The following is a 25,961-nucleotide window of genomic DNA, read 5'->3' as shown; positions in this document are numbered from 1 at the left end:
AAGATGGTGACATGGGGTGCACACACCTAATACAGCATGACATAGATACAGGGGACAGCCCGCCTATCAAATCACGCCCACGTCGCCTCCCGCTGGCACGCCATGAAGCAACAGATAAGGTGTTGTGGGAGATGCAGCAGGCGGGTATTGTGGAGCCGTCTGACAGCCCGTGGGCCGCACCCGTTGTCATGGTCCCAAAGAAGAACGGCCAGTGGAGATTCTGTGTTGACTACAGGCGTCTCAATGGGGTGACAAGGAAGGACTCCTACCCCCTACCACGGGTTGACGAAACCCTGGACCAGGTGGCAGGGTCAGCCTGGTTCACGTCGCTGGACCTGAGGTCTGGATACTGGCAGGTGCCTCTCTCTCCCTCTGCCAAACCAAAGACTGCATTCTGCACAAGCCGTGGCCACTGGCAGTTCAAAGTCCTTCCATTTGGCCTTTGCAATGCACCAGCCTCATTTGAAAGACTTATGGACAAAGTGCTGTCAGGAGTCCCTCAGAGTGAGTGCGTGGTGTACTTGGACGACATTCTCACCCACGGCCCCTCCTTTCAGGCAGCTCTCCAGTCTCTGCGGCATGTTTTGGAGCGCATAGAAGCTGCGGGTCTCAAGCTACATCCGGAAAAGTGCCACTTCATGCAGAGAGAGGTGTCATTCCTGAGGCACAGGCTGGGCAGAGATGGCAATGGCACAGTGGACGACAAGATACAAGCGGTCAGAGACTGGCCCACTCCAACTGACCAGCAACAGCTGAAAAGTTTTCTGGGCTTAGCCTCTTATTACAGGAGGTTTGTGAGGGGGTTCTCATGCGTGGCTGCACCACTGTTCAAGCTACTGCACAAAGGCCAAGACTATGTGTGGACTGACGAGTGCCAAATAGCATTCACCTCGCTACAGAAGGCGCTGGGGGAGGCCCCCATGTTGGCTCCGGCTAACCCCTCCCTCCCGTTCATCTTGGACTGTGATGCGAGTGGCCAGGGAGTGGGCGGGGTACTGGCACAGCTAAGCCCGGAAGGGGAGAAAGTGGTGGCCTATTACAGAAGGGCTTTTAATAAGCATGAACGCCGCTACTGTGTCACACGCAGAGAACTCCTAGCTGTGTTATCATCTATTCGCCACTTCAAATACTACCTTTGCGGGCTGCCGTTCACCATCAGGACTGACCACTCTGCCCTCCAGTGGCTCATGTCCTTTAAAGAGCCAGAGGGTCAGGTGGCACGCTGGATGGAGGAACTACAGTCCTACGACTTTAAGGTGGTGCATAGGGCAGGAGCCCGCCACTCCAACACTGACGCCCTGTCCCGCCGACCCTGCGTGGAGGACGGATGCCGCCACTGTGATCACAAGGAGACACGAGACAGGGAGCTACAGGAACAGGAGGCAGCCCCGGTCAGCCGGGCCGCGGTGGCGGTGGGCTGCGAGCTGACTGAAATGTCACCGGCGGAGTGGATACGGCAGCAGGAGGCCGATATGGACATACAGCCACTGCTCCAGTGGGTGGAAAGGCAGACACGGCCACCTTGGGAAGAGGTGGCGCCGTGCTCCACGACAACAAAAGGGCTGTGGGCAAAGTTCCAGGCCCTTCGGCTGACTGAAGGGGTGCTACAGCGGGCCTGGAAAGATCCAGCGACGGGAGAGCTGAGGTGGCAGTTGGTGGTCCCCAGGGCAGAGAGGCTGGCCGTGCTGAAGGCAGTGCACTTCGGAGTCACCAAAACTCTCCGTTGCCTACGTCAGAGCTTCTACTGGGGGCAGTTCAGGAGGGACGTAGAAGATTTCTGCAGGCAGTGTGACAGCTGCACAGCAAAGAAAGGCCCACCTGAACAGTCCCATGCCCAACTCCAACAGTTTCCAGTCGGCACACCCATGGAAAGAATTGGGGTGGACATAGTCGGCCCACTCCCGGTCACGGACAGCGGAAACAAGTACGTGATGTCAGTCATGGACTACTTTACCAAATGGCCAGAGGCTTACGCCCTCCCTGACCAGGAGGCAGAAACAGTAGCCGAAGCCCTACTGGAGGGCATGGTCTGCCGATTTGGGACGCCCCAGACCATTCACAGCGACCAGGGGCGGCACTTTGAGTCGCGGGTGTTCGCTGACCTGTGTCACAGACTGGGCATAAACAAAACTCGTGCCACCCCTCTACACCCACAGAGTGATGGTTTGGTGGAGCGCTTCAACAGGACCCTGGTCCAACAACTGGCCATCATCACCTCTAAACACCAGCGGGACTGGGACAAGCGCCTCCCACTCGTGCTGATGGCCTGTCGGTCCGCCGTCCCAGAGTCGACCGCCTGCACACCAGCTCTGCTAATGCTGGGTAGAGAGCTCCACACCCCACCAGCATTAGCCTTTGGCCTCCCCCCTGACACCCCAGTTGCGCCACCAGGACGTGAGTATGCCCGGAGACTGCAGGACCGCCTGGAGACAGCCCGCGACTTTGCCCGTGTGCAGCTGCAGAACGCAGGGGCAAGACAACGCAGAAACTACGACCTGCATCACAAGGGCCACCACCTGGACTCAGGAGAGCTGGTTTGGGTCTACAGCCCGCAGAGGAAAAAGGGTTGTTGCCCTAAGCTGGACAGTGACTGCGTAGGCCCCTGTAGGGTGTTGGAACAGCTAGGGGAGGTAGTATACAGAGTACAGCTACCCCCCCGCGGCAGATGGGTGGCCGTACACAGATATAGATTGGTCCCCTATCATGGAGACGCTACCCCCCAACTTCCACACGGTTCCACGGTTTCACACGTTTTTGACTGTTTAGCTGTTTAACTGTGGGCCCGTAGTTGTTGTTCCCTCAGGGTCGAGGGACTTTGACGGGGGGTAATGTAGCGACCAGCTGCCAATCACCTACGTATGACCCCCTGCAAGCTGAGGTTGGCAGCCTGGTGAGAGTGGGGCGGTTCCCGTGGGGTATATAGCCAACGGGTAGAGGAAGTTCGGCCTCTTTGGAGTTCCGGCCAAGTCTCGGCCCTCTCTGTGTGTTCTAATGCCTGTAGCTTTTGTTGGTAGCTAATAAATGAGTTAACTAGACTCTGACCCGTGTATGAATCATTACATAAACACTCACTCCAAATTACTGAGTTTAAATATTGATCTTTTTATATGAGAATCGATACTAGAGCAGGAAACGTTGGGATCGTAAATATTGATACTTTAGTATTGATCCGCATATCACTATCAGGGAGTTATATGCAGCAAAATGGTGAGTCACTCCTTAACACTAGAGTTTGCTAGCATCCATGCTAATAGCGCTAAGCTAACGGTTTAGCTAAGGTGCTGTATTCATATGCTAATAGGGTAATTAGCCACAAAAGGCTAGCAGACTAGCTAGCTACTGCATATTGCCTGTGAAAAGGCTAATGATTCTATCTATTGGTTATGGAAAGTAATGTTGCTTTTCAACACTATTGCTAGCTGTGGTTTTTTTTTGTTGAATTAGTTAGTACAAATTGTTGAATTAGTTAGTACAAATTGTGAGTTTAATTGTTTAACTGGAGATAATGGTGAAGTAGTTAATTTAAAGAGGATAATTTATAGTGCATAATTTCTACGGTTACCGGTGCAGGGAGGGATAAATAAGCACGCATGTCTTAATGCCTCTAAATTACAACACTGTAGCTTAAGTTATGGGAAAATAATACAGTTTGAGAGATGTTTACATGCAATTTATGCAATTATATTTAGGATAGTATTAATGGTACTAAGGTTCCATAAAACTTGAATTAGAAATGTGTTGTTTGTATAAAGGTTGCCTATTAATATAAATGTGCTTTTGGTACCTGAAAGGGATTTATATACTTTTGAAGATATTTAAGACCGTTTGTACAAACTGAATAGAGGTTTAGACATTTCAATAGGGGTTAACTGAAATATGACCTCATTTTATTTTCATTGTAGCCTAAGCAATTGATTTTATTACTGAATAGTAATTGAGAGAAAATATTTGGCCTTATGGTGGAGGAGATAAAAAGGCTACGCAGGGGAGGTCCAGTCCACAGAGGGATATTGAATCACATCGACTCTTCAGATCCCAGAGTCTTCCAGGGTTTAGAGATTCCCAGATCAGTTGGCTGGGTGGCGGGCTACAGGATTGAGACTCTGAACTTAGACAGATTTCCCTGGATTCCTTCTTCATGGTGGAAGGACAAATGGAAACCAAACTCATATGGGCCCCAATGTTGAACATCTCTGAACTCTTGTCATCAAAGAACAATTGAGCTCATAGAACTGAAAAGGGTTTCTTTTATGTGCGCACTTTATTTTTTCAGTTAGTTTATCTGTATGTATGGCATATTTCTGTGTATATTAATACCACTTTACTTGAGGTCAAAGAATGTATTTGTTACACTGTCATAATGTTGTTATGACATCTAGTCTTATCCTTCCTAATATCTAAATGACAAATCAAAATGGTACCACTTTACTTGAGGTCAAAGAATGTATTTGTTACACTGTCATAATGTTGTCATGACAGCAAGTCTTATCCATGATATCTTAATGACAAATACAATTGGTACCACTTTACTTGATGTCAAAATATGTATTAGTTACACTGTCATAATAGTATCATGACAGCCAGTTTTGTGAAATAATCACACATCTATCTGACCATGTTAGAATTGGTCTCTAACCTTGCACATCTAATTATAATAATCATTAGGTCAACATGTCATGAATACAAAGAGGTGTATTTTCTGTTTATGTCAAGTTGTCATGACAAAGACATCCTCTGGTATGTCATCCTGGTTAATGTCAAGTTGTCATTACAAAGACATCCCAAACAAATTTAATGTCAACTTGTCATGACCAAGACAACTTCTGGTAATGTCCCTTTGATTAATGTCAACTTGTCATAATCAAGACAACCCAAACAATGTCAACTTGTCATGACAAAAACTGAATGACACTTAATGACAGAAGTCATAAACGTTTATGACTTGTTTATAAGGTTTATGACACATCCATGACAGTGTCATGTCATAGTTATGACAGTGTCATGTTACGATTATGTCGGTACTGTCAAGTAAAGTGTTACCGAAACGTGACCAATCAGAGTAGACTGATTAGGCTTTTCCGGGAGGGGGACTTAAAGAGACAGCTGCTAAAACAAAGCGTTTCAATCAGAGGGAGACTACTGGTGTATTCACAAATGTGGCACAGAAGAAAGGGCAGACACCACCTACCTCTATACCTGAGGCTACTATTCTACTTCTTTGTGTGCTTTGGTACTTCTGAGGCGGTACTTTGCATCACATTGACATGTATAGTGGAGCATGAAGACATCGAATAGAGTAGGTCAGACAGGCAGTGACTATGGCTGTAACAGACAAATATAAAGACAGGAAAAAAACAATTTTATTATTAATAAGAAATAGCCCATCAAACCAAGGACTTTTGTTTGGTCAGGTTCTAACCACCAACACCTAATCATCTGCTGTGATTGTTTATGCTGCCTGAACAACTTCCGGCACTCTCAGCTCTCAGCAACTCTTATTCTTTTTATCCATTGAGGTTTATGGTGTGTGCAATTAGAGGGTCTGCAACTCAAGGCTAGTTCAGTTAAGTTTGGATTTTTCATTTGATCTACCTCTGACAAGGGCTACAAAAATAAATTTGAAAAAATTAAACCTGGTGTAGCATTGCTTATACGGTTTTAAAGGAGCACTAAATGCTGAAATGCCTTGGAATACCGTTTCCTTGCTTATTTTACACATGTGGGCTAGGAGCATTCACTACATGAAAAATAAGCATAGTGGGTCAAAGCAAAAACTATGTGAAACCTGAAATGCAATGGCAAATGGAGGCCAAGTTTCTCAGCAGTGCAATTCTTCTGAATGTGCTAATACCCTGCTGCCCTGTAGGAGCTGCCAATATCGTTACACTGTGTAAAAGGGATTTCAAACTATTCCCACTGCTAATTATGTTACTGGATGTTTATCCACCAAAATTTAATTATTTTAGAAGTGTGTTGCCTAACATCAAATTATTAATTCTCACCTAGAATTGTTTCTATGTTTTGATCCAGGTTCCCACCTAATTAGGGGAGAATAATTACTTTGAAAAATTATTTACTAAGTGTTGACGCTGAATCTATCTCCTCTGCTCAGGCTTCATTAAGAGCTTTGTCTGTTTGAGCGAAGAGACAATGATAGCATGCTGTCATCAAAACAAAGCAGGTCTGTCAACATTTTAACTTTATAACACTTTCAAAACTTATGTCTTGGTTGAGTTGTAAGTCAAGACAGCCTTTTCTGTAATGTGCAATTGTAATTGCCAGGTCAATGCTATCAGTCATGCGGTTTGCCACTGACATACCAGTCTGGTCTGGAAATACTGTGCAGAATACTGCATTTTATTTTAACTTTCCATCTTCATTACATAGTAAGGGCCCTATTTTAACGATCTAAGCACACGGTGTGAAGCGCATGGCGCAGGTGCGTTTAGGGCGTGTCCAAATCCACTTTTGCTAGTTTGACGGCAGGAAAAAAAAGGGTCCCTGCACCAGGCGCATGGTTCAAAAGGGTTGTACTTAGTGTCTTCATTAATTCATAGGTGTGTTTTGGGCATAACCTGCAATAAACCAATCAGAGTGTCATCTCCAATTTCCTTTAAAAGCCAGGCGCGTTTGCTATTATGATGGAGGATTTGCAAATGCTGCGCTATTGACTTTACAACAGGTTTTTGTTGGTCAATGGCGCGATAACTTACCGCCACCTCAAGATAGCAATACACCAAGAATTCAACTGAACACACCTTCCTGTAAGACCAGCACGCCCATGGGCGCAAAGATGGGCGCAGGTGCATTTGCCATTTAAACGACGCGGGCGCTGGACGGGAAATTGACAACTGCGTCTGGTCTTAAACTAGCAAAGACACTTCGTCCGGGCTTTAGCCTGCTCGCCAGCGGTGCAAGATTTTTGTCGATTGTCACCACCAGCCTCATGGCCTAATTAAAGCTGCATTTATCAATGTTTTTGTATTAACAGTGAATTTAAATGACTACTGTGTGTAATGTGAAAGGTGTCGCATGTAGCGATGAACCCACAGATAAGACTCCATTCTACAGAGTGGTTTAGCACTTTTCTGTTCATTATTTTGGATTTTTGTTTCTGCTGTTGTTATGAAACTATCCGATCATGATGCTCTGTTCAGAGTTTTTCACAGAATGGAATGTAACATATTCACAGTGATACAATGAATAGTTAGTCCATTACCACTTTTTCAATGTGTGTTGTGGGGAAAATGAGTCCCTTCGATTCCTCCATGATTCAAATTCATAAAGTTATCAGGCCCGTTAATCCAAAAATAATTAAATTCATAATAATTTACAATAAGTTTTATAATTAAAAACAAATTCACAATTGTTCTGAAAAGAAAGCAAACCAATGTTAACTGTGCATTTTCCTTGGGGAAGATTCAATCCATTTAAGCAACAAGGCTAGTGTATTGTCTACAATATATTCAGTTTTAAATGTTTTGAACTTTTCCTTTCAAGTGAAATATCTTTCCATTCTGTCTTTAATTGTCTCTGAAGGACAGGATGAGCAGTGTGGATGACGTGCAGCTGAAGATGGAGAGATAGGGCAAAGGCTACCGTTCCATAAATCATTTTTTGCAATTAAGTTTACCAGAAATGTAATAGCATCAATGTGCGACCTTGCAACTTTGAAGTTCAAGATTTTATTTAGAAGTGAAATCTGATTGTATTTACTTCATGTATGCCGTGCGGTCGCTTTAATCCAAACCCAAATGTAATTTCTTATCATGTAAGCATATGAGATTTGTGTCTCACAAGAAAGACGTTGAGTTCGCCAACAGTTTCATGTCGACACAGTTGCTTGCCATTGGGAAATAAGGTTAGTACGTGTTTAGATCGAAAATGGAAAAGCATTAAAAGAAAATGCAAGGCGCATCAACACAGTGGTCTTATTGAAATGAATGAGGGTGCAGCTTTTTTTCCCATGCGGCGCTAATGAAGGTTTGAACACAGCCACAGAAAAATACTTACTACTGCCAACATATCTTTTGCACACATTCTTTTGTTCAGCGCAGTTCAGAGAGAAACACACTGCACTATATTTGAATGCAGCAAGAACCACCGTCTCCAAGCACACCTGCTGTTTTTGTTGCCATAGGTGCAACAAAAACAGCAGGGCTGATTGAATAGAAATATAATGCATGTCAAGAATAAAAACATGAAACTCCAATTTTACTAGAAAAACTGAATAGAAGGCCATGACACACCGGATTAATGAGCCCCGGTAATCTATCATATCCCTCATAAATAACAGACAAGGATCACATGTGCAGTGTGTAGAATTATTTTGACCTTGTGTTATTTCCTATCGATTTAATTAAGGTCTACACACAGTGGACAGCCTTGTGTAACAGCAGTACAGCAATTCTCAACCTGGAGGCTGGATGTCTAACCGTCCTTCTGCTTTTAAATACAACAGGAATTGAATTACTGAGTGTTAAACGTTCAACATTAGTGTTTCAAAGCATTTTCTCTAAGTGTTTGTTTGCCCTTGTTGACAGAATTACCAGTGAAGGGATTTGCAGCACAGACAGACAGCTTTGCACTGCTCCATTTGAACGGCTAGTGCATAAAGAGATGCAACATGGACTACTATAATTCAAAACATCAACTATATCATTTTATGAATCAAGCAATTTCATTCAAGGTAATTTCAAAAAGTTTTCAAAACAGAGGCCAGATTAATGATGGGTCCTATTCCATTTCAATTTCTCAGTAAGCCATGAATGCACTTATTGTAAGGCGCTTTGGATAAAAGTGTCAGCTAAATAAATGTAATTTATATATATATTTTTTAAATCACAGACAGCAACTGGTTCGGCTCTGCCCTGAAATTAGTCAGACCATCCAAGACACTACCTCAAAGACAACTTGTTGCATATCTAGTAAGAACATGTCCAAGACAGAGAAAGTTATAGTAAATAGTGCATTGATGTGCTGTCATATACAGTAGTAGGTACAGTAAATGGAATGACATCCCTAATTGAAAATTAGTTGAATGTATTGTCATTGCATATTCAATGCAATTAGCTGAAATTTAAAGCATCATAATAAGTTCGCCTTTCAGGTTTTGCAAATTGAAGGTTGATTGTTGACTTATTTGTGGAAGTGAAAGGGAATTAAACCCTGCAGCAATGACTTGCTAGTTTATATTCACCAAACTCCATGATTCCTTTTTAATCCATTTAATAACAAATAATAATAATAATAAAAAAAAGAGTCTTAGTTTATTGTTAGAGCAGCAAGAGCACAGCTGTCTGTTAAGACTAGAATAAACTTTGCTGAAAAGTTTAAGTTTTGTAGATTATAACTTATTTATATATGGCATATAATGATAAACTAACATTTGAACTCAGTGCCTCCCTTTTACACTATTGCACATACATTCCTCACTATGGCAACTGCATTGTCTTCCTAAAGTCTGCAAGAAATGGAGACAAAGTCAGAAAGGTTGGCTTTTTTACTCAGGAAATACAGTTTTTCTACTCTCCACTGTTTTCATTAAAAGAATGTATATATTCTTAGTTTGTGTGAGAAATTTTCTGCTCGCCTTATATATATAAAAAAAAAAATCCATTCACATTCAGGTGTGACTGCTGATTGCACTAATATCCATTACTAATGACAACTTCTAAGGCTGTCCCCTGTATACCGCAGTGCACAGTCAGCTCAAAACATGATTGATGGCACAATCATGCAAGAACAATCCACAATAATTACAGCTTTTACTATGTATTGATTGTAATCTGTTTGAAATATGTATACTGCATGCCCTATATTATGTCATATGTGTTGAACAAATGCAGTAGATAACTGTAGTTCAACAGCTTTAACAAGGAGCATCAATTGATGAATGCACTGCCTCTACACACAAACATTCACAAGAAGTGATCATCCCTTCAATATTTATCAGGTCCTATACACCGATGGTGAGAGTAATGCAATAAAATGACCCTGCAGCCAGTGTGTTTTTTTTTTTTTTTTTTTTTTGTTCTATATTAAAACTGTGAAAATTGCTCTGGTACCCTCAGAGGCCCCTCTGTGGTGTAATAAGAAATGAAATGCAAACTTCAATGTTCATGTATAATTTAATACGTAACGGTACATAAACGGGAGATGAAATTCAGGTCTTTTAAGATGGCCGGATATGCTTTTTGGAGATCCCACTTCATTTAAAATTGTATTCTACTGAATCATCTACAGGCTGACCAATGAAAAACTTCAATTTGAGGCACAATGATGCAGTGTCTTTAACCCCTAAACTGATTAAGCATCATAGCATCACTGCCTGCCAGCTCTTCACAGGTCTCTAAACCCAGCTGCATCGCATTGTGGTAAATCTGTGTTAACATGAACAAGATCTCTTTTCCCCTGGGGATCGTCAGCACATTGGGATCTCCAGGTCTACTTTAAATGTAAAGCTCCAATGAACTCTTTTATACCCCCTCTATGTGTAGAAATGTCATCCTGTGGTAGTTGTTATACTTGGGATTCAGGACACTTCTGTTTTCTCGTAAAAAATAAATGCCATATCTAGTCCCTGAAGACGAGGGCCGTGCCTTTAATGTGGAAGTATAACTCTTAATCCTGCTGCTAATCCAACTTAATTCCACATTATAAGCAATACTTTGCAACCAGTTGTTTCCAAATTCATTCCCATCCTATGATAATCTTTTAATACGGTTTAGAATCCCACCAGTGTACCTCCTTTGTTCCCTCCCATGTTGGTGAAGTGAGTCATAAACTTTTGAATTTGCACGTTAAAAATTGTAGCCGACACTGCATTTCATTTACGGATAGTCGAAAGCTTATTCTAATCACACCCTTTAAAAATGAAAACAGGACGCCTTAATCTTTCTGTATTGTTGTCAATTTTAAAACCTCAGGTACTTTGACTAAAATACACTTTACTGATGGTGGTAAATCCAGAGTAGCACTGCGATCAGTATGCTAAAACTGAAAGTCAGATCTAAAATGTAGGATTTATTTTTTTTAAACATTGTGATGGCATGATTTTGATATTATTGCAGATGTGTTGTTAGTGTTAGCCTTTTGCTGATTACTATAATTTCGGAGTTATGCATCACAATGACGGCTAGCTGACTTCAATAACTTTTTAAACCAAGTGCTGCATGTCATGTCACACACATTTTCCATTGTGTTGTGAGCTTTTCGCAGTGAATTTTCTGAATGTTGTGCATGTGGCGTCAAATTGATGTTTTCGTGTGTCGTCAGGTTGGTGAAGATGTTTTGTAGATGCTGTGCATGTGTCGTCAAATTGAGGTTTTCTTAGTTTGCAGTGCGGTGAGCTCTCAGGGCATATCCAAACCATACAGTAAACTGAAATTCAATCTAATTGCATGTCAATTATATGTAAGCATGTTCATCCTGCAAAAGAAATGACAGCAGCTGTCACATAAAATGACCTATGTTTATGTTTTTCTGCAAGCAACCTTTGTAAAGAAAATGTAACTGGCATTTAAGTGTAAGTGGCATGACATTAGTATTCTAACACAAAATGCCATACGGTAGGTTTACATTCAGGAGCACAATAGGAAGTGGGGTGAGATTATTATTGTTAACACAAAACGTCCTACAGCATGTCTCTACAGATTGTGATTCAACCATGTCGTCCATATGATAAAACAGATATGCTTCTATTTTAATCAATCCAGCGGTTTGCACAGCTTTCTTTTGTGATTGTGTGATGGACTCATGGGTGACCTACACTCCCTGTACTGTAGTAGGTCCTATATAGATGCAGATGGAGCACTGAAGCTGCTGCTCCGCTAATGTGTTGCTCACACCTATGTCACCTGTGTAGTCACGGTGTTACACACCGTCTTCACAGGTTACAAAGCCAAAGCAGCACCTCAGCAGCAGATTCAGTCCTCTGTCAGTGTCTATGCTTGATGCATTTAGTAGCAGAGCATTCAATTCACTATCACTGGACATGGTTGGGGTGTACAAAGTGTATGACTGAAGGCTATTTCTGTGGTCCATCTCGTACCATTAGTCAACATCGGTTTATTTTAACCATGACCACAATATTCCAATTATTTGGTTGCCCTTTTAACTATACCTTAAAGCTGCTAAAATCAATATGTATAGATTAACAAGATTAAATGACAATGGCATCTTACAGCTCGTTGTTTGGGTTTTTAATTTATTGTTTTGGTTCAGTCATACCACTCCCATCAGTGTAACTGTGTGTGCTACCAAACAGCAGATAGACAAGGTTAGCAACTAACCCCAAAAAAGGGCTAAAAGGAGCATGGATATACATTTGTCAGGTGGCCAGACAGACAATGTTATGTGCTGGATGTGTAAATAGGCAACTGTTTGCTAACAAGTTGGCCATATTAACTTAAAATGTAAGTCTTGAGTTTACAGCCTGTTTTAACTGCTCACAATTGGCTTGTTTAAGTTATGCAGATTTTGTTTTATTTATTTTTTTGACCATTATTTTTTATAATTGTCCATGTGCCAGTTATTGTTACAGTTATATTGCTGTATGAAGACTGCTGTTCATATTGTTGTGAGAAGTTTGGTGTATTACGGCAGTTTTTGAGATAATTAGAAAAGGCTGATAAAGTTTCCAAATGTGTTTTAAATGAAGTCAGTTACTAAGGGCAATATATAAAGTGCTGTACATGTGTTTCTATAGTGGACCAATGTACCTTACATTATTTTAGTTGTTTATTATTTTTTGTATTCTTTAACAATAAAGGATTCAATATATTGGCATTCTTAGCACACAATTTGTGTGCTAAACCTATCCTAATTGTACAATCCTCCTTAATTATAGTTTTAGTTCACTGAACCATAGTGTAGGCTACTGTACATTCATGTAACAACAGGGAGAGGACACCTCAATGTTTTTTGACCTTATATTTTGCTGGGGGTAAATAACTACTGTTCCTTTCATGTTTACAGTGTGCAATATATTTATCACTTAATTATCATTACAGTTTCTAGATTTTAGAGTCCAATTTCTTCAGTGTCTTTATTTTCTATGTCCATTTATACGAGAAAGCAAATCATATAATATGTAAAGAAGGAAACTCGTCCTAATAGCAGACCGACTGAATGATGTAAAATATAGCTACATTACGAACTATTGCTCTTAACTGAAACCATTCAATGAGTTTGCAAAAACAAAACAGCTGTACACTTTGCATTAAAAGTGATCAGTGGAAGTTAATATGACTTAGGAAATTTATATTTTAGCCCATGAGAGAGAAATATTTACGCATCATACTCTAGTGTTGTAGAATATTGATCTTCATGGTAAATCTCCTGAGTAACTATCTTCTGCTTACTTTTAAGGCAAATAGTACAACGGTTAAGTTGTGCAAATGATTAGTAGCCTAATCCTTGGATGGTATGATTATGACGGTTTCAATGCAGATCAGTGGTCTGTTAATGTACATATTAAGGCTGCTTACGCATTCAGTTGGTCCGCGATCGTCTGCCACGCTTTCTCTCGCTGTTTCATTACAGCGACCGTGTTTCTTTTTTACAAATGTGTTTCATGTTATCATACTTCCACAAGAAGCTGCCGCTCACTCTGTATATAAAGTATGAACAATGCGTATTCTCCATTTTAGCATCAGTAAATCTGTTATTGACCTCGCGGTCTGTTAAGGAAAGTCGTGAACGCGCATCTATCTGAATTACTTCCGCCTGGCTCAACCTAGTCGCTCATCCTAGCTTGGCCTTTGTGAAACCCACGAAGCCAGGCTATACGGATTAGACTAGGTCAAGCCTCGCTTCATCGGTTATCCTGGATTTATAAATTCTGCATTTGTGAAACAGCACCCTGGTCTCAGCTTGACAGAACATGAAAGATACAACAACTTTGCAATTTTTTGAGGGGGGTTAGAAGCCATTGTTTTTAGTACTGCCTTCACTGATAAATACTTAAATAGGAGTAGCCTAGGTGTATGCCATGCTATTGCTTACAAATGTTGTGTATGAGAACAAGTTTCACATCTGTCAATCATACATTGTCAGGCAGGTTCATGTTGGGATGAAGAATGGGCTTTTAAACTGAAGAGCTCGGACAACAAAACACATTTTGGCATTATGCAAATCCATTCAGACAGTAAGAGTTAAGTCAAGCATTATTCAATATGTGTTATATTGAAGACCTCGCATCAACACAGGGGCATGGAGTGTGGCTGTTGACACATGGTTTACGTGCATGAGTAGTGGGGACACTGGCAAAATTTAGCTGAGGGCCCCAGTGCATCTACAGTGGTCTCAACAGATATAAAAAAATAAAATAAAATAAAAAAACATTTTTATGCCCAAATGATGCACTTGTTCACACATCCTTTTATGCACTGTAATCCTTTAATCAAAAAACAAGGGTAACATTACAGCACAGCTCAGGAGTGAGCAGCATGCTAAAAGGAGCAACTACAGAGTGTAGTGACTCAGGTACCAGATAGCTTGTTCTATTCTGCGCTCTTCATTTGCATTCACAGTGGAGCACATTCCCTTGCCAAGCAGCTCACACAGCGAGGCCAAGGTCAGGTTTTGTCTTGCTCATACACATCAGACTTTCCAGGTCCAAACCCCCTCACACCTGACTGCCTCCACAGCTAAATGTCTTTGAACACCGCTGATGCATTGGCCATGACAGATCAACAAGTCTCGGGTGGGACGCACAAACGTTATCAGTGCAGGAGAAATGCCAGTCAAGTCACTGTGCGTAGGATGAGTGGAAATATGATTTCCAGTCTCATTTTCCGCAGCCACAACTTCTACATACAATGCCAGCAAATTTCAGAAGTGAATGTCTGCAAAATGGAAAGATAACTTGTCCACATAAATGACTATACATCCAGACTATTGTTCTGGCAGCTTAAAATAAGATGCTTCACAAATGAAGCCGTCAGCTGGCAGCGTATAGCGATCAGACTCCATCATGTCTTTGCGAGTAGCTGCTTAAATATTTAAATGTTTGTTGCCAGAAATGACACTGCAGTAGGCTGAGGACTGTTTTTTTTTTCTTTTTTCTGATGCCTTCTGTCAACACTTTAACAAAGTAATATCCCTAAAAGTTTCTAACGGTGCCGGAGAAACTTCCGAATGACCTTTGCACAAAGCTTTACAAGGCATATATTGTCAGGTAAGCTTTCCATGGCATATAAATGGCACATTTAGAGTGAATTAACGTCTTGAGCTGTTTTTAATGTCACACTTGCTTCGCTGTGACCTTGCATGAAACATTTCCTTCTCATCTCACTTTGATGATAGACTGCTGCATTTTGGTTTATGAGGATTTCATGGTCATCTCCTCTCTCGTATGTTATACCAGGAGGCAATCTGACAACTCGACGATTTTATCTCCATTCTTCAGACACGCCGTTGCGACAGCTTTTAGCGAACACTTGGCAAACTTTTCCCTACCTCCATAAAATGGCAATTGTTTTACTTTCCATTTCTCAGTCCTTCAACAATAACTTTGACCGGTGTGTGAAGTCAGACATTATGATGCAGTCGAATGCACAAATGTGTCAATGTATGAATATGTTGCAGTGGTATTTTGCATATATTACAACAGCTTTTGTGCTAGCATATGCCACCTCTTTTAAATGAAATGAGCAAGTGATCCAGATGACTTACAAAGTAAAACGGGAACAGAGGGATTGTCAGAGGCTGGGATGCATATAATTCTGAATGTAATATGCTTCTCACTCGCCTGTTATGCCATCTGGAATTGTTTGGGGAGAAGCTGCAAGGCATGTATTTTCTAAGCAGTAAGTGAAAATGAAAATGTAGTGTACCCTGATCTTTTGCACTTGTACTGTGACTAGCTCATGGAGCTAAGTACTGTTGGTGTTCTCTCGCTGTTAGCGGTTTCTGCAGAGGTGCAATGTTAAAGAAATTAATCTGATATGTACTAAACATCACATGCTTTATTTAAAATATACTTGCCATTAGAATCCCTACACATAGGATACATTTGAATGTTTTTTTAGGGTGGCACAGACAAACAAAACAATGTGCATACACTTTAAATCTGCACCTGACACACACTCGTCAGTAAAATACAACTTAAAAATTTATTTTTGATGAGATTATTCCATCATTATTTATCAGTTACAAAGCACAACAGCATGGGTGAGGCTTACTGATTACTAATTACATTGTAGTAACTTGCAATACAACGGTCATTGGCTGAAAAAAAAAAAAAGACACTCAATGATAGTTTCATATCAAGCATACACTTACACATATTGAAAAAAAAAGTACGTGGACAGTCCTGTCCATATATTTGTGAATTGGTCTGGGCCTATTTTAATTGTTTTGGTTAGACCCCATAGTTTTAATGAAGGACAATTTCACAGCTATATACAATGATATTTTAGACAAGATATTTACAACATGACAATGCAGAAAGAAACTCCCATAAAGAAATGTTTTTTCCAGTTTGGTGTGGAATAACTTGACTGACGTGCACATAGCCCTGATCTCAACCCCACCAACACCTTTGGGATGAACTGAAATGCTGACTGGGAGCCAGGCCTTATCACCCAACATCACTGTTGGGCCTCACTAATGCTCTCTGAATGGGATCAAATCCCTGCAGCCAGGTTCCACACAATGTTGTGGGAAACTATCTTGGAGAAGTGAAGGCTGTTAAAGCAGCATGGCCTTTGTTTTGGAATAAGATGTTCAGCAATCACACATAGGTGCAATATGTTCAGGTGTCCACATATTTGTGGGCCACATCGTGTAAAATCCAGTTGATATAGGTTGTGTGATTTAATTATGTATTACATTAATATTTTTTCCTGATTGGCTGGATGGGGCCAAAAAACAACATTGGAAACCCTCAAACATAGTTCTGTTAAACAATTGAACCAACAAATCAATGCATCAACACAAATGCTAAGCATGCATATTGATTGTTAACCTTGGGAACACATATCTGTAGTAAAATATTCTAAATCAAAGTTTCACTCACTAGCTGTTTCTACACATTATGACCCTGTTTCACAGCTTTAAACAGTAACACTAACTGTCAACATGTGATGGCACAGGAACAAGTTCCATTTGCTGAAGAAGATCGTGGGATACAGTTAAAGGGTCTGCAAAAGTGAACCTTGAGGTAAGAATATTTTACCACGAACAATACTTCTGCTTCAGGCAACGACAATCATGGGAGGCAACAAATGTTACCATGAATCTTTGGTCTTGTATTGACAAAAGATGGTGATTTTGGCATGATATACACGAATTAATACACGGCAAGCTTCAGGTTCACATTGTGGTACGCTTTGCCTCCATCTTCTTTGTCATTTATAATATCAGGGCACTTAGTGCTTACTTAACTTTGTACAGATACTGATATGCAATGCATGGACTACCGGTGCCATTCATGAACACCTCATTATACTGTATGAAATTCAAATCATCTGCAAGACCTTTAAAACACTCTATAACATCCACTTTATGTGATGACTGACCCACATCTTAATAACTTGAATAAAATTAAACTCCATTCTTCAACCTCAGGCTTAAAATATACTGTACTTTTGATATACCGATCCCATATTTGCAAGCTTGAATTGCCTTAAATTTATGACCGTCATAACACTGTTTGAATCCTACATGGTTGCACAGTTGGAAACGACTTTTGTGTTTTATAATGACGTGGCTTGCGGATTTTTCACTACACGCAATAATGCATTCACAATCACATTTGTAACTGTAACTCAGTAATCTTGCTTGGCTACATGTTGCTACATTATTCAGTTATGACCTTGGTCTGCAGTCTTTTAGAGCAGCAGAGAGCCACATTGTGGAGAGAATGGTGTTATCACTGTCACCATTGAAACGCAGACTACACATTCTGTATGGACATTACATGCCTATGTTGACAGTAAAAGGTTCAAAATTAACTTTTTTTGTCCACCAAATGGCTAGTGAATGTTACATTTTTTACCAGTCACTTAATAGATTACCATTGTTTTTTGGGCTGATGGGAAAGCAACTCTATCAGCCACTTGCATGGTGGTGCTAATTTTGAATCCTGTACACAAACATATGTCCTTGGAGTTGGGCTTGAGAATATGTGTCTTTGCCTTGGTGAGGGATAATTCAGATGTTTTGAAGTGTTTTCTTTCTTTTATTTTTTATTTATTTTTTTTAAATGGGGGTACTTATCCATAGTCAGTGTATTGTAGATGGTGATTTGGAGAAGCAGACAGGAGACCTGATACGGAAGCTAAACAATGTACTGCTGTGGACTGGGGAAGCAGCTAAACATAGTATCTATTTAGCAACTTAAGTGTTTTAAAGGGTTAGTTCAGTGAAAATATTCTAAATATAGCGTATACTTAAACTGATATTTTAGGTGTTTTTTTATTTTTTTTTATTTTATTTTTTTTATTAAATGGATGAAATACATTTAGCTTCTACCCCAGTCCACAGCAGTACATTGCTTAGCTTCCATGCCAGTACTCCTTTCTGCTTCTCCAAACTGGGGGCTAACGTCCGCCATCGTCTGTAGGCAATACACTGACTGTGGATAAGTGACTCATACAACCCCACTTCAAAAGATCCAATCTATCCCTTTAACAACTTAATTACATAGGCAAGTTCCTTAATACTGAGCACTGACATTAAGTTGGAACGGTTGACACGCTGGAACATGAATGACAGATTTGCACTCACAAGCCAAAAAGCAGATCTATCAGAAAGTGACTGAAAATCATGTCTCATGTGCAGAGGCTACTGGCACAACGAAGCCATGATAAAGGGGATGCAACTGACAATCAGTGGAACGTTATTACTTTTTAAAATCTAATGTCAGAAATATTGCTCAGCTGACCTTTTATTCAGCCTGTGTGGGACAATAAACCCTGTTTTGAATGAAGACATCAGCAAACCAAGGAATATCCTTGATTTGAGGGTAACAACAAGAACTGTTACGGTACACATTTGCTACCTCTGCAACTAACATTTACTGCCACAGGGACTGGACATGTGATGTGCAGCTTGCTTTAATTAAGAGCTAATTCCTGTTGGTCCCAAGGGTTTTTACATGTTCCCCTTTAAGAGCACCAGAAGAAAAAAAAAATGACTGCATGATAAAAGGTCAGCATGTCTGGAGCTTCTAAGTTTTGTTCGTGCGTGGCTTGAGGCCTTTATTAAAATGAGCACTCTCTGAGGAGCTCACTGCGATCAGCGGCTTGCACAAGGCAGTCTTGGTAATGGAGCGCTCAATGAGAAATCATCCATTTCCAGAGCTAAAAAATTCATGTTTGGATTAACAGACTGAGAAAATATGACATTGGACAGGATAAGGGGCCTGAACATGGCAGCTCATTCATTAGGATGAAGGCTGCTGCTCACCCAGGGCATTCACCAAGAGAGTCCCTACCACTTTAAATTTTTGTGCTCATGATAATTTTTTTTTATTTTTAATTCAGAGCTGAATTTAAATGTTTGTAATGCTCAGGAAATTTTCTTTACAGTATTCCCACCATTTATTTCGACATCAAGCACCACCATGGTACATCGATAAGAATGAACAGTATTAAAAAGGTGCACTATGAGTTTCTGCATGGCGTCACTTCTGTTGACGTTAATACCAAACAGAACAGAGCAAGCTCGCCCCTACCCCATGTTTCCGTAACTGTCATGACTAACTGACTAAATGTCACTAACCCCCATCCCCCAACCATCTTCTCAGTGATTGGCTGGAGTGGTTTGTTGTATTTTGGTGCACAGCCTGTGCCCCTAGTGTTTGTTTGACGTTTGTTGTCTCCCGAGACCGGGCTTTTTCCACAGTGTATTCAGGGGGCAGGCAGCTAGCGGATCAAGGAGAGATGCCTACGATTTGAGACAAAAATGAAATTGCGCTGAAACCATGCAGGAACTCATAGTTCACTGTTTAAGCCATTTATTGTAGCCTGACGTGGTCATACTCAGATTCTAGTCAGAATATGAACTTCCCGACCTCGAATTTTGTGGGCGGGGCTAAGTTCGGCTGGCATCCAGGCTACATTTATTGTCACTATGCACACAAATAGAACAATGGGAGATGATGAGGCTTGACTTTTTTTTTTTTTTTTTAAATCACGCACAGCCGTAGGTTTGTCCCTAAATCGAAGGGACAGAGGGCCCTCACATGCAGCTTCATGTTGCTGCCAGAACAAAGGAAATGGTCGGGGCTTATAAAGTAGACCACTGATTAGGAGTGAGTGGAGTCAGGTGAGAATAGACTTTTGATTAGGAGTAGGTGAAGTCAGGTGGATCAATGCCATGGAAGTAGGTGAGGGGTTAATGACTAGTATGGTTCTCTTCTACAAAAGTTGTATTCAGTCAAATAAAAAGGGAATGTGAAAATAATTATCCCTGATGTCATTTGTGTTTCTTAGCTTTGGACTCCACATTGCTCTTATTCAGGTTGTTGTAGCTATATCTTTTAAGCTACAGCATACTGTCTACTGTATATTCAAACATCAACATGAAATGAAAGAAAAGACATGCCAAAATGAAATGAGTATCTAGTCAAACTCTCACAGCAGAACTGTGCCTTTTTAACATGCTGTCAGCACTGCAGATGTCAGAGGAGCTCCAGTTTCATCTCCATAAATGAAACTGAACAACAATAACAACGATGCCAGCAGATCAAAACCTGAGATGAGCTCTAGGAAGTTTGCAGCATATTTCCCTGCAGTATCTCACCTTTGCTGTAGCTGTCTGACATCGCAGCCAGAAGGGAAAGTCATCACTAATTAACATGTCAGAGCTGGCTGCTGCCATATGAGCTCCACAACACTGATTGGCTCGTGGCCTCAGGCCTCTGGCACAGTAGGATGTTAGATTTTTAAGTGGCATTTGGCAGCCGGAAGTGGCATGACCTGGCATGTGCCACCCGAAATGGCATGTTATTCACCGTAAGATGTAAAATATAACTTAAAATGTTAAAATATGACTTAGAACGTAACATTTTGTTAAAAAAAATAAATACGTGGCGCTTTCTAAAGCCACGTGGTGTCTTATCGCGAGGCAATGGGCGTTTCTCAATATGTGTTCTTCTATTGACTTGTGTTCTTGTGTCCCTGCGAAACGTCATCTCGTGTTGCCAAAGTACTGTCCCAATACACAAGTTCGCATTTCACCAAGAACGGTTAAGATTCCCGGAAATGTTGTTGACACGCCCATTTTACCGAGGATGCATTGGTTGGTAACTTGTATGAACTTCGCAGCACTCGTATCCCAACATTCATTTCTGCATTCAATGATAGTCGGGTTGCCGGTACATAGACAGCCCAAAAACGGGACAATTTTAGCCATCTTATTCATCACTAAATTCACTTCTGAGAACATTTTAGGTGAGAAATGAACAGTTTAGATTTCGAATATGGGCAGTCTTGCGAAAATCTTTGCCGAATTGACAATTTGCTGCAAAGTTTTTGAAGCTCCATAAAGTGACGCGGCCGCAAGCTCGTCGCTCGGACAGTCACACTCAGAGACCCCGCTGTAAGCCGGAGGTCTTTTAGACCGGTCCCGTAAATAAGAGGCTTTTATTTCGCCATTGACAGATCGTTTGTTTAAATATCACTACAAATGTCCATCATAAGATTAACGGGAATCTGTCTTTTCGGAGTTAAACTCCGAACACACACACACAAGTTTCTTTTCGGGAGACTTGTTTAAATTATGCCATAGGCTATACGTGATATTTAGTTCATATTTTTGGTGTATTTGTTTTCTGATTTATTAGAAGTTGAGTTTCAGTCTGTCTGATAAATGAACAGTTGTACATAAAGTGGTAACATGCTATGCCATGTTATGGAGACTAAAGGGGAGACACACACCTTTATAATTTGAATTGCTAATTTCCATCTGTTGTCCCTGGGCATATACAGTGCACTACAATAATATAGAAATTATAATTTCCCATAACACTAACAGGAACACATAGGACACACCAGTGCATATTTATTTTTTAATTTAAACTGACTTAAACACTAATAATAGGGATCGCGTTCCACTCTTTCCAATAAGTTAGGGGTGTTTGAGCTAAACCATAAACAATGAAATTAAAGTTCAATTAGTTATATTTTTCAATATTATTGCAATAATTGTAGCATTATGAGGTTCTCTTGTCCGGAGATTGTTTTAATACAAAGTGGTTATATTGTTGTGGTTTTGATTTCTAGCTGGTATTTTTGGAGCCTTGTAGGTAGCCTCTGTGCTGGGGGTGTTGAGCAATAACAGGAAGAACACATCAAGTAGCAAGGTGATCCCAATGGAAATATGGCTCATGTGCATCCAATCCTTCACCTGCAGATTTGCTTGTACTGCTCATCCCCAGGTCATTTTCATTATAATGAGCAGAGTTTTTAGTGTGAACTTGACAGAAGACATGAGTGGATTAGCTCCACACATGGTTTCCTTGCTCTCACTGAAGTATGCTAATATGAAGGACACGTGTGATGACTCTCATCAATCTGCAACCCCCACATCACAGCACAATATAAGCAGACATTTAACACAGCCCTGATTAAACCCCCCTCTCCCCCCATGTAACAATTTACAGTTTTTTTTTTTTAGATTGCTTAAGCACTATTTTGAAAGCAGGGACCGGTTTTTCAAAACAATATACACAATTAGCACAACCAATTTTTTAAAAATAATAAAAAATACATACTTTGTTTCATATGACTTCATTCTGTTTGAACCAGTTACACACTGCTGTTGCTAACCTAAAACACTTAGCAATTCTACTTCTCAGTGATAAGAGTACTGCAAATTAAGTACACAGAGAAAGTGCAAATATACAATAAGTTCAAACACTACACAAGACCAATGCTGCAGACCGAGGAAAATATCTTTTATTTCTCTCCATATACCCAAATCAGTCAACATGGAAAAATCACAACAAAGCATGTCCCAGTTTTCATACAGCTACTACAGTAATGTGCATAACAGGGACAAATATAAAGTACTGTATCCAATACAGGTTACAATTACAGAAAACAAAACAAAAAAAAGATCTGAAAAAGTACAGAAAATGGACATTATCTCTTCACCTAGCTGGATCTGGCCAGAGAATTTCATCAACATCACCGGCGATATAGCCTCATTGGCAAGACAACGTGGGAAGAACCGTCTTGAATATCGAATCCATCCTTGCACAGCTGCACAGTCAACCTGTTCACAGGTGTCCTCCATGGCCTCAATGAGGGGTACCTCTTCTACCTCCTTCCCCTCCTCCTCTGTGGATTCCCCCCCTTTCACTTTCCCTCTTCTTCTGACTCCTTCCATTTCGGTTGAAGGCAGGTGAACTTACCTGCTGCATTTTTATAGTGAATGGTGGGTGTACAATTAAGCAACCATGTGTTTACGCACCTGATGGTTGCGTTTCACAGATTGGCTCATAGGTGTGGTCATTTGACAGTCAGTGCTTTGGAATTGCAAGGAAGTGACATCATGATATACTTCTGCGTCCAATATATACAAGTGTGTTTAGTGGTTTGCAAATCACTGTGTGTGTGGTTTTGCCAAAAGTGTGAGGCTGACAGTTTGCTTATAGTGGTGCACATCTGGGCCAATGTTTTGCTCCTTGAGTGTAAGGTTTTGATAATTGTGTAATACTTTTGATTCGGCAAAAACCGTAACACCATCACTGCTTGTGTATGCACGACACCACGGCTGTGTGAGCAAGCAAAGTCCTCGCACCGCCCTGAGCGCTAGCAAAGGGCAACTGCAAGATTCGATTAGGATATGAAGAACAGTAAAGCCATCACATAAACCCAATGAAAAGTATTGTAATGCTTGGCTGAGTATGGAGAAACGTGCTGCAAAAGGAGGTAAAGATGTGCAGCAATGTGAGGGAAAAGTGTTTGAGAAGATTTCTGAGCACACTGGCAACGTTCTCTGGCCATTCATGGTCTGTTTTTTCTTTTGTTGGGGGAAATTGTTGGGTCTTTGTAAATTGTAGAGTGTGGTCTAGACTTACCCTATCTAAAGTGTCCTGAGATAACTCCTGTTGTGATTTGACACTAAATAAAATGTAATTGAATTGTATTACATTTATAAATATGCACACATTTTTTCCCCCTCCTAGTCCTGTTATTCATGCACTTAAACCCTGCATGTACATTGTATGCAGGCTTCTGGTTTCAAGTACTGGCACCTTGTTATTCTAATTCAAGCACCGACTTCCTGAAGTTATCACAGTGGGTTTCCAATGGACCCAATATAAAAAAGGAAAAATATGAGAGCAAAAATTATCCATAATGCACAAATTACCCTCTGCAAGAGACCTTTTTTGCTGTGAGCTGGAAAGAAAAGCCTCTTACCAGCTCCAACAACAATGGTGGAAAATATGCCCATGACCATTTTATATTTCATTACTTTCGACATCTTGAAACATATTTTATACACAACCAACACATTTAGCTCATCAAAGTAATTTGCAATCAAGCATATGAATGCACATAAATCCAACACCATTACGTAGCAAATTTAGAAACCAGCAACAGTAGACGTTGCAGTATCCAGGACAGCGATAAAACCCCAACAATTCATGCTATAATAAATCAAACCTCAAGCGACAAGGAGAGCATAAAAATACTTAAATTGAGCAAACCAGCCAGCTGCAACTGCCTGAACGTGCTAAAGCAAAGACATCACTGACAATCCATTAAAGCACACCACATTGCCAATTTAAAAGATCATTTTACAAGTCACTGTTTGTCATAGGTTTGTCATAGGACGATTTCATTTTGTGTGAAAACGCTCAGTGAGCTTCACTCGTCTCGCACATTGCACGTAACCTTGCTTCCTAGCTAGGTAGACACAACACGGTCTCACCACAGTTCGTGAAATGGTCACGTTATTTTTAATCTATTGATTCGTGTTCACGTGGACGTTTTTGTCGTTTTTTTTCGTGGTGGCCAGCACAAAATGGTCTATAGGGAGATTAACGGGGAAAGCAAACGCCACACAAGAATGGGATGGCGGAGATTGGGTTTAGGAAAAAAACAAACGGGGAAAGGACGCCTCACACGCCGGGAGACGGCTGCAGGGAACGCGCGACAATAACGGGACGGTTATCGGGGGAAACAAAACGCCACACGCGGGACGCGATCCCCAGCCTCTGGGGTGAAAGTCCGGAATTGTTTGACCCATCCACCACCACAACCAACCTCCTTACGTGGATTTTCGGCATTTCATACTACTCGCTACCGTAGTCGTGCTATGATCACGACATATGCTTCCCATTCAAATACATGAGTTTACATTTTCGTGCTGGCCACCACGAAAAGAAAAACGTCCCCGTGAACACAAATCAATAGATTAAATAACATGACCATTTCACGTACTTCCACGGGACTGGGTTGCTAGGTAACTTAGCTACGTGACATTATCTTACCTGATTGCAAGGCTTGGACCCAAATTGCAGAGCTGAGGTATTTATTGAACAAAATACTTACAACAAAAGGTGTCCAGAGGTAGGCAGGCACAAACGAAGATAACCAGAAGACATGACAGGGGGAAAAAAAAACAACCAGGAAGGAACGACGCAGGGAAAACCAGGAAGGGAAGACAAAGAAGCAAGACAAGATGAGGAACTGATACAAGACAAAGACAATACAGAGACTAAATACACAAGCTAACAAGGTTGAAACAAGGGACAGTTGACACGAGGGCTCAGGAACAGGTGAAACACATCAGGGCGGGGCAGACAATCAGGACGGCAGGAAAACACAAGGCAGGACGTAAAACAAGACATAATAGACCTTTTTCAGGGCAGACAAGTTGACATGTCATGGTAGGAAAAGCACAGGTGTATTCAAAAGCATTAATTCCACTTAGGAGAGGCCCTGGTATTGTACATGCTGACTCACTGAAATAGCTTACTGGGACACTTGATGGAA

At 40.9% G+C, this 25,961-nt stretch overlaps 1 long non-coding RNA gene across 1 annotated transcript in view; it reads right to left on the bottom strand.

Annotated features, from left to right (window-relative positions):
- Nucleotides 1-25,688, bottom strand: part of LOC120570334 — a 71,621-nt gene extending 45,933 nt beyond the window's left edge. Inside the window, exon 1 of the long non-coding RNA XR_005641044.1 lies at nt 25,518-25,688. This is a non-coding gene — a long non-coding RNA (uncharacterized LOC120570334). The remainder of the gene's footprint in view (nt 1-25,517) is intronic.
- Nucleotides 25,689-25,961: the final 273 nt, after the last annotated feature.

Source organism: Perca fluviatilis, chromosome 12 (genome assembly GCF_010015445.1).
Source record: "Perca fluviatilis chromosome 12, GENO_Pfluv_1.0, whole genome shotgun sequence".
NCBI classification, from domain to species: Eukaryota; Metazoa; Chordata; class Actinopteri; order Perciformes; family Percidae; genus Perca; species Perca fluviatilis.
Note: the sequence above shows the minus strand (reverse complement) of the source record. Positions and strands in the feature narration are given on the sequence as shown.